The sequence below is a fragment of the Eretmochelys imbricata genome, chromosome 2 (assembly GCF_965152235.1).
Source record: "Eretmochelys imbricata isolate rEreImb1 chromosome 2, rEreImb1.hap1, whole genome shotgun sequence".
Lineage (NCBI taxonomy): Eukaryota > Metazoa > Chordata > Testudines > Cheloniidae > Eretmochelys > Eretmochelys imbricata.
Window position 1 is genome coordinate 188,198,957 of NC_135573.1, and position 14,289 is coordinate 188,213,245.

Consider the following 14,289-nt stretch of genomic DNA (forward strand, 5'->3'; position numbering starts at 1 on the left):
AAGCCACTAGAGGGTTGGGACGTTTTGTTTACCTGGAGTGTCTGCAGGCATGGAGGCTTATGAACGAGTATATATGGTAATTTTGCTTACTGTGGTAAAGGTCTCACAGTACTGAGCAGTAATCCCTTAAAGTTTGAATCAATTTAAGTTTGATGCTCCAGTCACTGAAGTATCACCACATATACAAAGACCAAATTTAAGACATTCCAGACCTAAGACTAGACATCCATGCCAAGAGTTGTGCCTAAATTGCCATGTATAGGAGAAAACATTTAACAAGGCTTTGTACACAGAACTTTATGCTTTATAAAGAAAGGTCTACTTTCTCCCAACACCTCTATACCTAGGTCCTCATCTGTAAAGCAGCTCACCACTTTAATACCTTGCACCAAAGCCCTGCTGCAGCACTTCTGCATAACAAGTCTATAACCTCTCAATCCTATGAGAGAATCCAAGGCAGAACTACATTATTTAAAAGTAGTTAATGTTTCCCATTAGTCTCAGCAGCTTAAAATTGAAGAAATTAAGCAGTTATAAACTTTATATATAGACTAAATGAAACACCAGAACACTCAGAAATTGTACAGCTAGAGCAGCCACTGCTCAGTCAGTCCGATTCCATGAATGGAATAATCTGGAAATATAAGCACTCTTGTAAAACTTACTTCAGTACTTTACAAAGTCACAAGGAGGCAATCTGGACATTGGTGAAGTTTGACACTACAATAACGAAAGGAAATTTGAACACCATCTTTCATTTAACCTAGTCAGTTTACTTTTAGTATTTGCATATCTTGATGTGCGATGTTTAGATTTTTGGCCACTTGATGGCACCTGTATTGTTGCTAAACCAATGAGAAATATATAAAGATGTACAAGAACTAGAGTTCAAATGTTCCCTTAGACATCTATACATGTTATGGGACAGTATTCCAATGTAGCAAACAACCTCTTCTTGTAACACCTAGCTCTATTTTAATCTTCTGTTGATAAAAGTGTGCCCCGAGTGTATGTGATGGGTACATTTTATATTTAATAATTCATGCTAAATTTAATAGCATTATCACACTGTTTAACAAATTTCTTCCATTTTGATTCACATTTTCAACACGAATATAGTGACTGTTTAAAACAAAAATCTACCTAGACAGACCTGTTCTAATGTTAGTTTGGTCAGGGAACTGCCTATCATTCAGTACAGTATGATAGAGAATGTAGTGACAATGCTCCATCTGAAACAATACGTACTTAGTCCCATTTTATTCATAATTTCCTGAAACAGACTGAAGCTGTTTCAGAGTTTAGTTTTGTGTCAGTGACACTGTGGAGTGCAGTCTGTGCCCAGTAGGAAGCAACAGTGTCTAGTCTACTTGGCTGTTAATTCAATTTACTTCATTCTCTTGCTTTGCTTGGGAGACATTAATGTAGACTCAAAGGCACAGTTTTACCAAGCTACCATGGATTTTTCATCTATTCACACTGTACTATGTTAAATAAGTTTAGTACATCACACAATACAATTTTTGAACTATCCCTATCAACTTCTAAATCAGAGTCACATTATTTTGGTTATGATCAGTGTTATAACCACTATTCCCTTTTTAAGTGAATCAATTTTTCTAGTCAGTGCACCACCAGAGACAAAAAAGGCAGAAGAACGTTAACACTGCATGAATCACTCATGAAAGCAGATCAACTGGTTTTGAACCTCTGACATAGAAGTTAGTTTAATTGGGAGTTTATTTTGAAAAAGTCTGGAGCAGAATGCATAGCAGGTACTGGAAATACTGATTTTGCAGGCTTTGATAATGCTGTGAATTATTAAAGATAGCAGTATCAGGATGTGGCAAAACTTATAAAATCTAATCTATTTAGGTAGCAGTATACTAAGAATTTGGTTTTGATGGCAATGTCTAGCCAGAACAGCATTGCAAGAAATGCACAAGTTTAAAAGGAGAAGCAGTTTGCCTCACCCATCCTTTATTATTACGACAATTGTTTCACTTGATAAAACTGTGCACTAGCCCAGGGCAGCAGGCAATTAGAATTTTGTAAGACGAGTTAATTTGCAAATGACAGCATTTATCACACTAAAATTTACAAATCTTACCTAGATTTTCAGTTATACACCAATAAGCACAAAGTTTAAAAAAATTAACTAGAACAGCAGAAGTAAATGCAAATCTTAAGTTCTGTAAAAGGCACCACTTGCAAAAAGCTTACTTTACATGCCTTAATAAAACAGAAATAGGGTCTTAAAGCTTCTGGTCTTGAACTGAGGCCATGAGAAATACATGAAGTCATTCTGGATTTCCTGACTACAATAATTTACATTCTAATTAAGTCAAGCAGCACACGTTACTACAGTTTACTGCAGTGTCACAGCAACCCCTGTATTAGCCTAAACTATAGTAAACTGTATCAGCATGGACAACTTTATACTTATCGCTGTGTCTGCACTCGCATTATGATTTCTTCTGGCTTTACTGACCATATTAAGAATTTGTTGTTGGATAAAACTTGGTAGAGCCCTATCAGTGAATTTTATCAGATGAGCAGTCAGACTCCTAGTTATAACATTGAAAAAGCATAAACTTAATTTTTTTGTAGGTAGAAACTAGTGTAAAGACATTACTGCACGTGGGCTAGCTGCCTTACATATGAACTGGCATTTTAGAATTAGGTACTGCCCATGTCCATTCCCCCCCTACCCCCCCCAAAAAAACCCACACTATCTTGGACTCTTTGATAGATGTTTTTCTCCCTTTCATTAATTTGAATCATTTCATACAGTCAATCTTATGTTTAAAGAAAAACTGTTAGGTCTGAAGCTTAAATTTCAGAAAATCTAACCCAGAAAGACTACACTACACGCATCAGACCAAGTGGGTCTTCACCCACGAAAGCTTATGCTCCAATACGTCTGTCAGTCTATAAGGTGCCACAAGTACTCCTTTTCTTTTTGCGGATACAGACTAACACGGCTGCTACTCTGAAACAGGACTCTTTGCTGCTTTTATAGATCCAGACTAACACAGCTACCCCTCTGATACCAGAAAGACTGCTATATGTAATCACTGCAACAATCACTTTAGCATTATGCTAGTACATGCTAACTCCAGTTTTTGTTGTACAAGAGTTGAAGGCATAAACTGTATGAAGTTTTTAGAATTTTAGTTTTAAGGTGTAACAGATATGAGTTACAATTAAACTGACAGGGTGCTTTTAACTTGCGGGTCAAGCCTTACTTTGTATTAAATCTTGTGTTACATCTTTACTTAAGCTTTTTGTCTCATTCTAGAGGCCATTTTCTATCCCGCCCTTTCCTGAGAGGGCGAAAATCCTATGTGAAATTCCTCAAACTACTACCCATTTACACCAAGAGGATCAGCTTAAAGACTCAAGCCTCTTCACTATTAAATTTTGAAGACTGCTTGAATAAAAACAGCAAAGTCAAACACTGGCCTCCTACATTTAAGAAAAGAGTTTGCATTTACAGTACATACACGTGATGTATACAATAACGAAATTAAGTTCATGCAGTTCAGCTCTTAAAGCCACATTTTTTATTTTCAAACAGTGCCACCATCCAGAAGCTGCTATTGATGTTAATGGGATTTGCAGACTAGTACTTTTGGAAGATAAGTCACATATTTTTGAAAATCTTGGCCTATTTAAAATTATAGCACATTTTACCACATTTAAGACAGGTAACCAGAACAAATAAACATCTTAAATTCAGTCAAGGCTTTTAGCGGTCAATTGGACTTTGCATGCCAAGTGATAAACCCTAACACAGAAGAGTACACATCTTGCAATAACTTTTTAAGATTAGAAGAAGTTCTCCTGTTCATTCTGGTCACTTTCTAAACCGAGTCTACTATACTCTCATCTACTACACTCTCATAAACAAAGCTCCCAATTTTACTAAAACCCCTCCTTGATTTCCTTCCACTGGCTCAGCATACCAGCCCAGCCTCTTTCCATTCACCACTTGCATGCATACTTTGGGGGAGGGGAGGACCACAGATGTCTGGAAGATAGAGAGTACCAAAACGAGAGAGTCCTTCCATATAGGAGAGCTCAAGAAAATACAGCTAAAAGATTAAAAGTGTTGCTATCCCCCCCACCCCACCCCCAAAAAACCCACAACCCATAAGCAGTTATCACAGCATACAGGTGCTGTAGAATTTCCTCCAAAAATCATACTGAAATCCACTTCTTCCCTAAACACACATTTAGAAAAACTGCAAGTGTTTTTTTTTTTTTTAAACTAAATCAAGTTTCTTTTAATGAAAGAGCCAAGACCAGGTGAAATTTTGTTGTTTTTTAAGCCTAGCTGTCCCAAGAATGACCAACGTTTTAAATAAATCCTAACTCAGACATCAGTTTGGGCAAAAGACAACCTGGAAAAAAGCCCAAAGCTCTGAACAGGAAAGATGCCTGAGCGTTTAGAAGTTTCATATAAGCCAACAGGAACAGTAGAATTGGTCCATGGACCACCTCCCCTCCGAAGAATCAGCTCTGCAGGCGAACCCCCACAACACACTGCATATTCTGAAGTGGCCCAGTACAAAACCAGCAAGTTTTCCTCCCCACGTAGGAGAGCCCCAAGCCGCCTAGCTCGTTCTTTAACGAGACTCCAGCTACTTGGGGTGTTTTAAACTCGCTTTGGTTACACCCAGCTCCGGAGCAGCTTGAACTCAAGACACCCAGCAGCGGCACAGATACGAACAGGAGCCTCTCCTGCAAAACACACATGCAGCTGAGACAAAAGCCCACAATGCAACAGATAACAGCCCCTGCAGTTAAGCAGCAGATTAGTTATTGGATAATTACACAGTACAAACAAACCCGAACCCGCGGCCCGCCCCCCCTCCTGCTATCCGAGCCGCGCTCGAAAGCCTGCCAGCGCCTCCCCAAATCGGCCCGACACTGCTCCAAGCCCGGCTGGAGCCCACAGGCTCGGCTACGAGCCTCCCACCCCAAAGCCGGGGTGCAGGAAACTCGCCTCGCCCCGCCACAGGCAGGGCCCCGGCAGCCTCCCACAGCCCGGCACCAGCCACCCGAGAGGCGCCTCGGAGCCGCAGCTGCCACCGCCTGCCTCCCCAGCCACGCAACTGTCCGGACCGCCCAAATCAAGAGCCCCCGCGTCCGAGCAGCTCCCCACCCAGGCAGCGCTCCCTTGCCGCCCCCGGGGGCCGGCAGCCCTCCGTCCCAAGGCCGGGCCCAGCGCGAAACCTCCGCGGCGACAACCTCCGCCCCGGCTCCCGCACCCCCGGCGGGCGCCCCCCACCCCCGCGACCAGCGCCCCCGCCGGGCTGGGAGCAAACCCAGTGCCGCCGCCGGCGGGGAGGAAGCGGGAATTCAGCAGAAAGCGCCACTGACACTGCGGGGAGGCAAGAGCGCAGGGTTCCCCCAGCCCCGGTCTCCGGCCGCTGCCTGCGGCTCCGTCGGTCCGCGCCGGGCGCTTCCACTGCCGCTGCTCTGCCGCCGAACCGAGCGAGAGGCTTAAAATGGCGTCGCTCGCAAGGAGGTTCTTATAGGCAAGGCAAGGCTCGGCTGTATCCTGCCGCCGCTGCCGGGCTCGGCGCGCAGCATTCCACAGGCACCCAGCGCCAGGGCAGGGGGAGGAGAAATAGTGCCCGGCTCCCGGGGCGGAGGGAGACGAAGGGCAGCTGTGCGCCGCCCGCGGTGGGTCGCTGGCCCCTGCGGAGGGCGCTGGGGGGAGGCGAGTGGAGTTGCAGGGCAGAGGGGGTGAGGGGGGAGCCAGGGGCCACAGCGGGGGGCGCTGTGGAGAACAAGGCAGGATGGGAGCAGTGATCCAGCAGCTAGGGAGGTGTGATGAGGCCGGGGTGGGGGCGGCGGAGACACCTCACTCTGGAGGTTGGGAGCGGGACTGGTTCCTTCCTGCCTGGGGAGAGAAGTTGCTGCCGGGGGGTGGGGGAGCAGCCGTGTGGTGTTGTTCTTAAAGGGGCAGTAACTCCTTGGCAAGCGATCTGGGTCCCCTCACTCCTCCTCCCCCCCCCCCATAACAAATTTAGGATTTGCGAGCTGGGGTGAGGGGGGGCTTCACATGCAACCATAGAAAGTGGTGTAGTGTTTCCCAAATGCTTGTTGTGGAGACCAGTGCCAATAATAATCCCTCCGCTCCTTTGCGTTTCCGGCAGCACTGAAAACTTTCTGATTTACGACAGACAGAACTAATAGTTTCAGAGAAAGGCTTGCAAAAAAAGGCGGTGACCCCCCCGTCCGCACACACTTTGCCCTGGTGGAGGTACAGGGTGCCCTGCTTTCCTGTCCGCCACTCCTTTAAACAATTAGTGGCAGTGAGTTCTGGGGAAGGTGGTTATGAGACGCATTCACGTAGGCGGAAACGCGTTCTGCAATTCCTTTATAAATATTTGTCAGGAAGCAGTTGCCAAAGAAAGTATCATAGTTATGCAATGGTTTTTGTGGGCGAAAACTCGGATTTTTCGCCTTCTGAAGGAGTTTTAAAAACAGGAAAATATTATGACTTACACAAGCTTTTCCACTGCATGCAGGATCACTCAAATAAATTTGTCAGTCTCTGAGGTGCCACAAGTACTCCTCGTTGTTTTTCCTGATACAGCTACCACTCTGCGATCTTGCACATGTATTTCAGCCTCTGCATGCAGGATCGTGTATCCTAAACTGTTTTACACACTTTGGCATGTACCATCTTGCACTGGCAGAATATGCTTATCATATTTAAAAAAAGAAAAGGAGTACTTGTGGCACCTTAGAGACTAAAAGGTGCCACAAGTACTCCTTTTCTTTTTGCGAATACAGACTAACACCGCTGTTACTCTGAAACCCATATTTCAAAAAAGCCAATATGAGACCTACTCCAGTGCAAGATCACGGTTACAAATAAAGAGTTTATGTTAAAATAAAACAACACCGTAGTTGGCTAGGAAAATATGTGAATTTTTTTTTAATCCATGGTTTTGCATTAGCAAACTATGTTTCACCTATGTGGGTTGTTGTGTTCATTTTTGTACCCACGGTGTTGCATTGGGGTGTTTCATATAGGGTTTTTGGGTTTTTTTCGTACATCATATTGCACTAGCAGCATCTCTTTAATAGGGCCTCTTTCTTTGTATCTTGAACTGGATATAATTCACGTAGGCTCTTTCTGCTCCTACCTGATCCTGTACCAACAAAGCATATTTTTACAAATAGGTGGCTCTTTCTTTGTATGCGGGATCTTGCACGAGCGGAATGTTTTAAATAGGCAGTTGATTTTGCAGTGGCGAGATTTATTGTGCAATCTCTCCAAACGCGAGCTTTTGCACCGACAAAGTATATTTCAGGCAAACAAAACTGCCTAAATATGGACTTTGTTTGCAGCGTCGCCTCGAGGAGCGTTCAGACCGCGCACGCTTGTTGGTGTCGGAAGGGAAGATGCTTTCAAGTCTTCTCCAGAGGAAAGAACGAAAGTGGATCGCCCACTGCTCCCGCTCTCGCGTTTCCTGTGCCAGGGCGTCCGGGTCATTAGGGGCGCCTTGTCCCTGACTCCGCTCGGCCCCGTGTTTTCCTTGGGTCGTGTCGCATCCGCCCGGGCTCCGCCTCGCTCATCCCAAGGGGTGGGGTTCGGGGCTGGAATGGCGAGCGGCGCTTGGGTGCCAGGAGGCCACGTGGGGAAGCGAAGGCGGCCTCCTCTCTCCCTCGACTTCCCTTTTTTCATCCCGCTCCTCGCACGCTTTTGCCCGGGCAGGTAACGCTGGGCACCCGCAGAATAGAGCCGGGGTAGGACGAAAGCAGAGGCTTTCTCACCTGGGGAAGACTTAAAGTTACTGTTATAAGTTAATGGGCTTTCAAGGTATTGGCTCTTTAACGGCCTCTGTTTTTACTTTCCATTTTAGGGCATGCAACAATCTTCAGCCTGGCGCTGGCAGCCATTGGCCTGTTGGGGCCATTCTCCCAGAAGCTGTCCAAGCTCCAAAACACAACTCCTCGCCTCTATGTGCTGTGTGCATAATCCTGCAGTTAGGGCTTTATGCCTCCCATTTTAAGGAAGTACTGGGGACCCACTTTCATTAGCTAATATATTGCTGCTAATATATAGCTCCTGTAGCACAGCAAGCTACTTTGAATATCCTGACTGAAAGACCCACCCCAATAAGAAACAAAATACAAGAATCAGGCAAAATACATTCTTCTTGGATCATGACCTGAAGGTTTGAGACTCAGACTCTGGCTGACTTCCAGCAGGAGGTAGCCTCTATTGTTTAATAAAACTATTCTACTGTAGGCAGAAAGGTTTCACCGTTACTGGCATTGCAGTTTGCATCAGGTCTTTTCATTCTGCTTTATGATAGCTCTCCAAGGCAGCGTGGTTTTGGGGGTTAGGTTGGAGGCTAGAGGCAAAAGAGCTTACTTCTTTGTGAAACTCCTTTTTCCCCCAACTGCTTTGCTGCATGACCTTGGGCAAATCCTGTATCAATCATGTATGCCTTGGCTTCACCCTCTGTAAAATGGGGATAATATTACTGACTGACCCACCTTTTAGATTCTTAGATGAAAGGTGCTGTTTCAGTGAAAGTGTTGTTATCAAATTCACTACAAGCAATTCCTTTGGGTCCTTGATAACAACAGTAGAATCAGTCAAATGCCCTTGATGCACTGCATGGTCCCAGATACCTTTCAGAGTCTCTTTGTGTGCTGTCCTACCCCCTGAGGCCTGAGGGGACAGGGCTGCTGGAGCCTGGATTTTCCAGGAAGGGTAGTCTGTTTGCTTCTGGCCTCAGGACTGTGGACTGCTCTTCTTTTTGACATGAGGAGGACCATTGGAATGATCCTCTTTTAAAGGAGGTTTAAAAACTTTTTAAAATTATAAATATCAGAAGGCCTTCAGCAGATTGTGTTGCCTTATAGTGAGTTGAAGAGGAGTTATAATATTGTATATTTTAAGCCATTTAATCTGTACGTGGTTTATTTCAGAGTTGTTATGTTTTGTATGGAGGCACAGGCAATTAATATTTTGATTTGGTTTGGTTTAGCACTATTTAGTTAGTGAGCAGTTAACTATTTACTAGATACTTTCTGTTTTGTGGAGCTAGCTGAGAAGAGCCATTGCTTTAATAGCTATATGTAAGTCTTACAATTGCAATTTACTTTAACTTGTAATATCACTGTGTTTTATTACAAATGTTTCTAAAATAGGGTAGGGTATAGCAAAAGGGAAACATTTTGTCTTGGCTATTAGAATGCAGGGCTTCAGTTAATGAATTTACAATAAACAATAGACTATATACAATGTCTACTTATTGTCTTCCCAGCCCACAAGCATTCATTATATATATATATATATATATATATATATATATATATATATATATAGCTTTAAAAGTTTCTTAAGACCTGATTAGTACTTTAATAGATTTGTTTTGGTAACTGTTTGTTAGTTGACTACACTGCAGACTTCTTTAAAAAAAAGGTCAAACAGTCTTCTAGCAAGACCATTGTGTATTTCTGCAGTGAGAAATCTTCGCTGCAAAGGAAAACTTCTTGGTTAAATTTTAAAAAATAATGATTCAAGTCTCCTAGCCATTTTTTTTACATCCTTGGCATTGTTTTTGCAGAGTCAACTTTTAACTCCACACCACAATAGGGAGCAGCTAAACAGGAAAAAAATGGATAAAGGTAAATTTTGTTGGTCACCTTTCTTGCTAAGGATATTGGAATATAGCTATGTCGTCTTAAAGCACACAGTAAAGAATAAGTAGCAATGGTACTAATACGTACTCAAAGCAGAATGAACAATTAAAGTTATATTTAAGTCACTGGGCCGGAATCTTTGATTTCCCATACAGATGTAAAAAGTAATTAGCTTCTAACTGTGCACGTTTTAGATGCAGATTACAGACTCCGTTACAATACTGTTAAAATGCTAATATTTATGTGTTCAGTTTAGCAACACCACAATGCAGCATGTTGGACATTTTAAAAAAAAATTCTTCCACTGAAATTAAGTGTGCGGTGTATAAAAACATATTTGCACTTTTCCTGGAACACATGGAAGGGCAGAAAAAATAAAGCAAATGCTTGTAGTGTTCAAACATTCTACTTGAGACACAGGATTAAGTAATGTAATGTTTGCTGCATAGTTGGGAAATATATTTTATTAATACAAGACAAAAACTTTGCTGTAGTAAAGCAAAAATGCGATAGCCAGATCCAACTTTGGTAAAATACTACTGTTAGCAGATACTTTAAACAAGAAAGAAAAATAAAGAATTAGCCAAGTTTGAGATCTTGGTTAGGTTTGCTTTTCTCGTAAAATAATGAGACAAAAAATGTTGCAGATATCATAGTTGTAGATCATCTTCTTGAAATGAAGGCAGACCGTAAAACATTAATAAATTAGTGTGAAAATGATAGTTCAAAACAGCTGGTTAGTTGGTTGAAATTACATAAAATAGAGCACTCTGTAGGTGTTGTTCCAAATATTAGAAATAGTTATTAGTGACCAGAAATAGTAATCAATGACCAATACAGTTCTTTCTGTACTATTCTTTCATTTTTATGTTTTTCTTCTAGAGACATGCAACATTTCTGTTAGCCACCTTAATTTGTCTGAAAGCCAACAGCAGTTTAACTGTATATTTCAGATGTGTTTCAGAAACTGAAAAAGTCTTTAACTGATTTAGCAGCTGAGGCATTCTTCATCACAATATCCGATTATTGGCATATTAAGCAGTAGATACTGCAAAACTAAACAAACCGAAATGGAAGTTTTGCCCTTACCAAATACATATATTTTAACTACTAACCAAATTAATAAACAAATTGCTTTGCATTTATAATATTAATCATGGATAATTATGATCAAGACCAACAGAAATCCACAAGTCTGTTCTCTTTGAATTTTGTCATATCTAGTATCCCACAGAACCCAAGTTTTCATTTAAAAATGTATATAAATATATGCCTGACTCGTACTGATTATGTACCTTGCCTTCCTAGTTTAAAGGAATGTGTGATTGCTGTGTTCACTCAGCCTTGCAGAAAAACTAGCGCAAACAAACTAAAACAATAGACACAAAGGTGCAATACCTACCTCCTCTCCCCCACTCCTCTCCATCCACAAGAAGCCATTTATTTTTCATATGGGTAACCCTTTAAATGTCAGTACTGTAGAAAGAAGAACGCTATATGTGATCAGAGAGAAAAACACTTTAAAAATTGAGTTGGTGTTTTTAAAAAGTTCAGTTTCAGTCCTGTTTTTTAAGAGTGATTAGGACAGATTTTTCTAATTTAATATGTAATCTGAAAATATTAGACATCAGGATAAGAGTTTCATTTAACAGACCTCCAGATAGGCTATTTTTGGACGAGAAGTTCAGATTTGCAGTACATCTCATAGCTCAGTTTAATCTTTTGATTTCTTTCCAGCTGCAAAGGCTAAGTAGTTGTAAATACCTCTTGTCAATCTAGAAAGTTGGCTACTCTCACAGAAGCAAGTAACTAAGAATCCGCTGGGCAAATTCAATGGGAGTTGCTCTGAAAACTTTCATTTGGGTCTGCAGTATTAGTTCATGGCAGGTCTGTAATTATACAAAACAAACAGTATATATCTTACATCTTGGTTCTGAATTTCTTAGCAGCATGAAATATGGTTATCACCATACTCTAGAAGTAAGTATTTACGGTCACCATTGAAAGAGTATGAGTAATGGAGACAACAACTAGATACTCAAATGACACAAAGCGCTTACAGTATGTTTTCCTTTCAGTGTTCTTTCAATGCAGAGTAAATATCATTCCAGCTCTTAGAAATCATCATTCTTTCCCCCTTTTTATTTCAAAATGGTTGCAGATTTTTCATTCACGAAAAGGTTAAAGGCGTTCCCCATCGCAAGAGGGATTATCTTACCAGAGGATTCTGGGACTGCAGATGTATACTGCGGCAAAATCCTAAATTCATCGGAAAAAAATCATTTCCAGACCCCAGCTGCTAAAAATAATAGAATTATAGTAAATCATTGATAAGATTAAAACATAAACCCATTTTTACATTCCAAAGTGTTTTAAAACATGAGTCTTTTCTCTTAATTCATTTCTTAAATAATGCAAATTTTAAAGTAGCTTTCCTATCCCGAGCACACAGCGCCATGAAATCGATAATTTTTGATCTTTTGGTTAGTAGGCAACATGGTGAGCTATTGCAGTGACTGCAGGCAGCAGACATGTTCTTGTAAGCTAAAAATTTTCATATTGTTTTTGAGCCATTGAGATTTGTAGATGGGATATAGCCAGTTATACCTTCAGCTCGCACTTTGCTGTAAGGACGTAAAACAGCGTAGTTTTAGCCAGACATATAAATATAAATATATATTTTAAAAACAAGAAGCATTACTGGATTTTAAACAAAAAATTATGTAAAAAGAATGGCTGGTGTGATTATAATCACATCATGCAGGGTCCACGGTTTCCATTTAGTGAAATTTCGCAGAGGGCAAGTTCTTAAGAACATCCCTGCTGTGCAGAGTGAAAAGCATGAACAAACCAAAGACAGAATTCATCTGTGTTTATATTTTACAGACAATGAAAAACCTACTCTTTGTATGCCTTTTTTTCCACCTTATTATTTCATGAAAACTGCAGCATTTTCCCCACCCCCACCCGAACTCTCACCACCCAGCACTGCGGTGTGCGGTGTTTCTTTCTCTCTTTTTTCCCCCCCTCTTCTTCTTTTTTGCTTTCACAAATTCTGCACGCGCCATCTTTGTCTATTGTTATTCTTTTCTAATTTCAGTTACCCATTCTCTTTCAAATCAGTTAATAAATAGAACGCTAAATGCCTGATGGATGCCTGTGTGTTTAATTTTGTTCCCCATTTTGCTCTGAAAAATAATAATTAAAAAACCCCACGCCCCACCCCAAGAATTTTCTAGTATTACCGTAACCTGTTGTGTATAGTGGTTATAAAAATATTATTAACATAATAGCAACAGCTGCAGCCTAAATAGAAGCTAGGAGATAATTAATGTGCTACAATAAATTAATTTGCTGCAGGTGCTTGTGCTCTGAACTGCATAACCCAAACCATTTCAAGTCTGAATACAATTACAAGTCTCCCCACATGCTAAAACAAAATGCAGAGTGAAATATCTTGTTGTTATAAATATCTTGTGTGCCTGTTGTCAAAGACCATCCTCTGCCCTGAACATTTTAGCCATCAGTAGAGAAGTGGAACAGACAATTTAAAAACCCTAGTAGAAATGTATATATATTTAAAGACGCTCCTGTGATATGTCCAGGCTTGAAGATGTAATGTCTGCCTATATATTAAATTACACCAATCATCTCTAACCTTCTGTATTCCAGAGTTTTGTAGGTAAAGACTTACTGAGATATTGCATATGTATAATTGGGAAGGTGTGGGTTGTAAGCATCTCAAGAGTAAGTGATGCAAATTTGTATATTTTCCATTTACTTTATAGTAGAGAAAAGCAATTGTATTTGCTGTTCAGTTTATAGAATCTGCAGTGAATTAGATGAAGAATTTTACTCTCCTCTCTGATAAACAGTATTAATGGGAGCCGGTTGTAGTTTACCTTTCAGAAATATGCCAAGTAACACACTGCAGCACGCTAAGACTACAAGGACAGGAGGCTGAGTGAAGCTACACTGCCCAGAAGCAACTGTCCATTTTCATTCTTGCACCACAGTGCGATGATTAACTTTGTGCATGTAAGAAGAAGAACATACAGACGTAATTGCCTGAAACTTTGTGAAGAAGCTGAACTAAGGCTGAAGTTTAGAACTAAATTGTGCTGATTTTTCTTCATTAACATTCTACTAATGGAAATTAGTTTTCTGTCTTCATTACCACAATGTACACTGCACTCTTTTGAAAATGTAATTTAAGCAAAGAGTTGTATATTGTGTATTTTAATAGATTGCTCATTCACTGAGTAAACTTAAAATTTTTTTTCTGTAATCTAACAAAAGTAATAATGTGTGTATCCTAACAGGAACTATAAAACTAATTTCTTGGAGACTGCATAGATTTTATCTATATTTTTGTTTAACTTACCAGTGAGTACTTGGAGGGAACCTTGATGCTGAAACACCACTTGCACTGCACTCTGAGTTGGCTGCGAGGTTTGATGCATAAAAGATATTCTTAAAAGGCCTGATGAGCTGCCCTTATGCACATTGGTAACTGTTTACTGACATGAGAAATCCTACTGATGAAGTTAATTGTATTACTCATGTGAACATGAGTAAGGGTTGCATAAATAGGGCCTAAACTAG

General features: G+C 40.9%; 1 protein-coding gene and 1 long non-coding RNA gene across 4 annotated transcripts in view; one reads left to right on the plus strand and one right to left on the minus strand.

Moving 5' to 3' along the window:
- Nucleotides 1–5,544, minus strand: part of CTNNB1 (catenin beta 1) — a 32,581-nt gene extending 27,037 nt beyond the window's left edge. The window contains exon 1 of one of the 2 annotated variants that reach the window (XM_077811127.1): nucleotides 5,389–5,544. The gene's annotated coding sequence lies outside the window, so the exon portion shown is untranslated. The remainder of the gene's footprint in view (nucleotides 1–5,388) is intronic. The other variant, XM_077811125.1, reaches the window with a different exon arrangement.
- Nucleotides 5,545–7,625: 2,081 nt separating this feature from the next.
- Nucleotides 7,626–14,037, plus strand: LOC144261492 (uncharacterized). 2 transcript variants are annotated; one of them, XR_013345309.1, is made up of 4 exons: nucleotides 7,626–7,741; nucleotides 7,890–8,241; nucleotides 9,609–9,669; nucleotides 13,582–14,037. It is a non-coding gene; the product is annotated as an uncharacterized LOC144261492 (long non-coding RNA). The 2 variants fall into 2 exon arrangements; XR_013345310.1 differs by having other exon boundaries at nucleotides 7,657–7,773.
- Nucleotides 14,038–14,289: the final 252 nt, after the last annotated feature.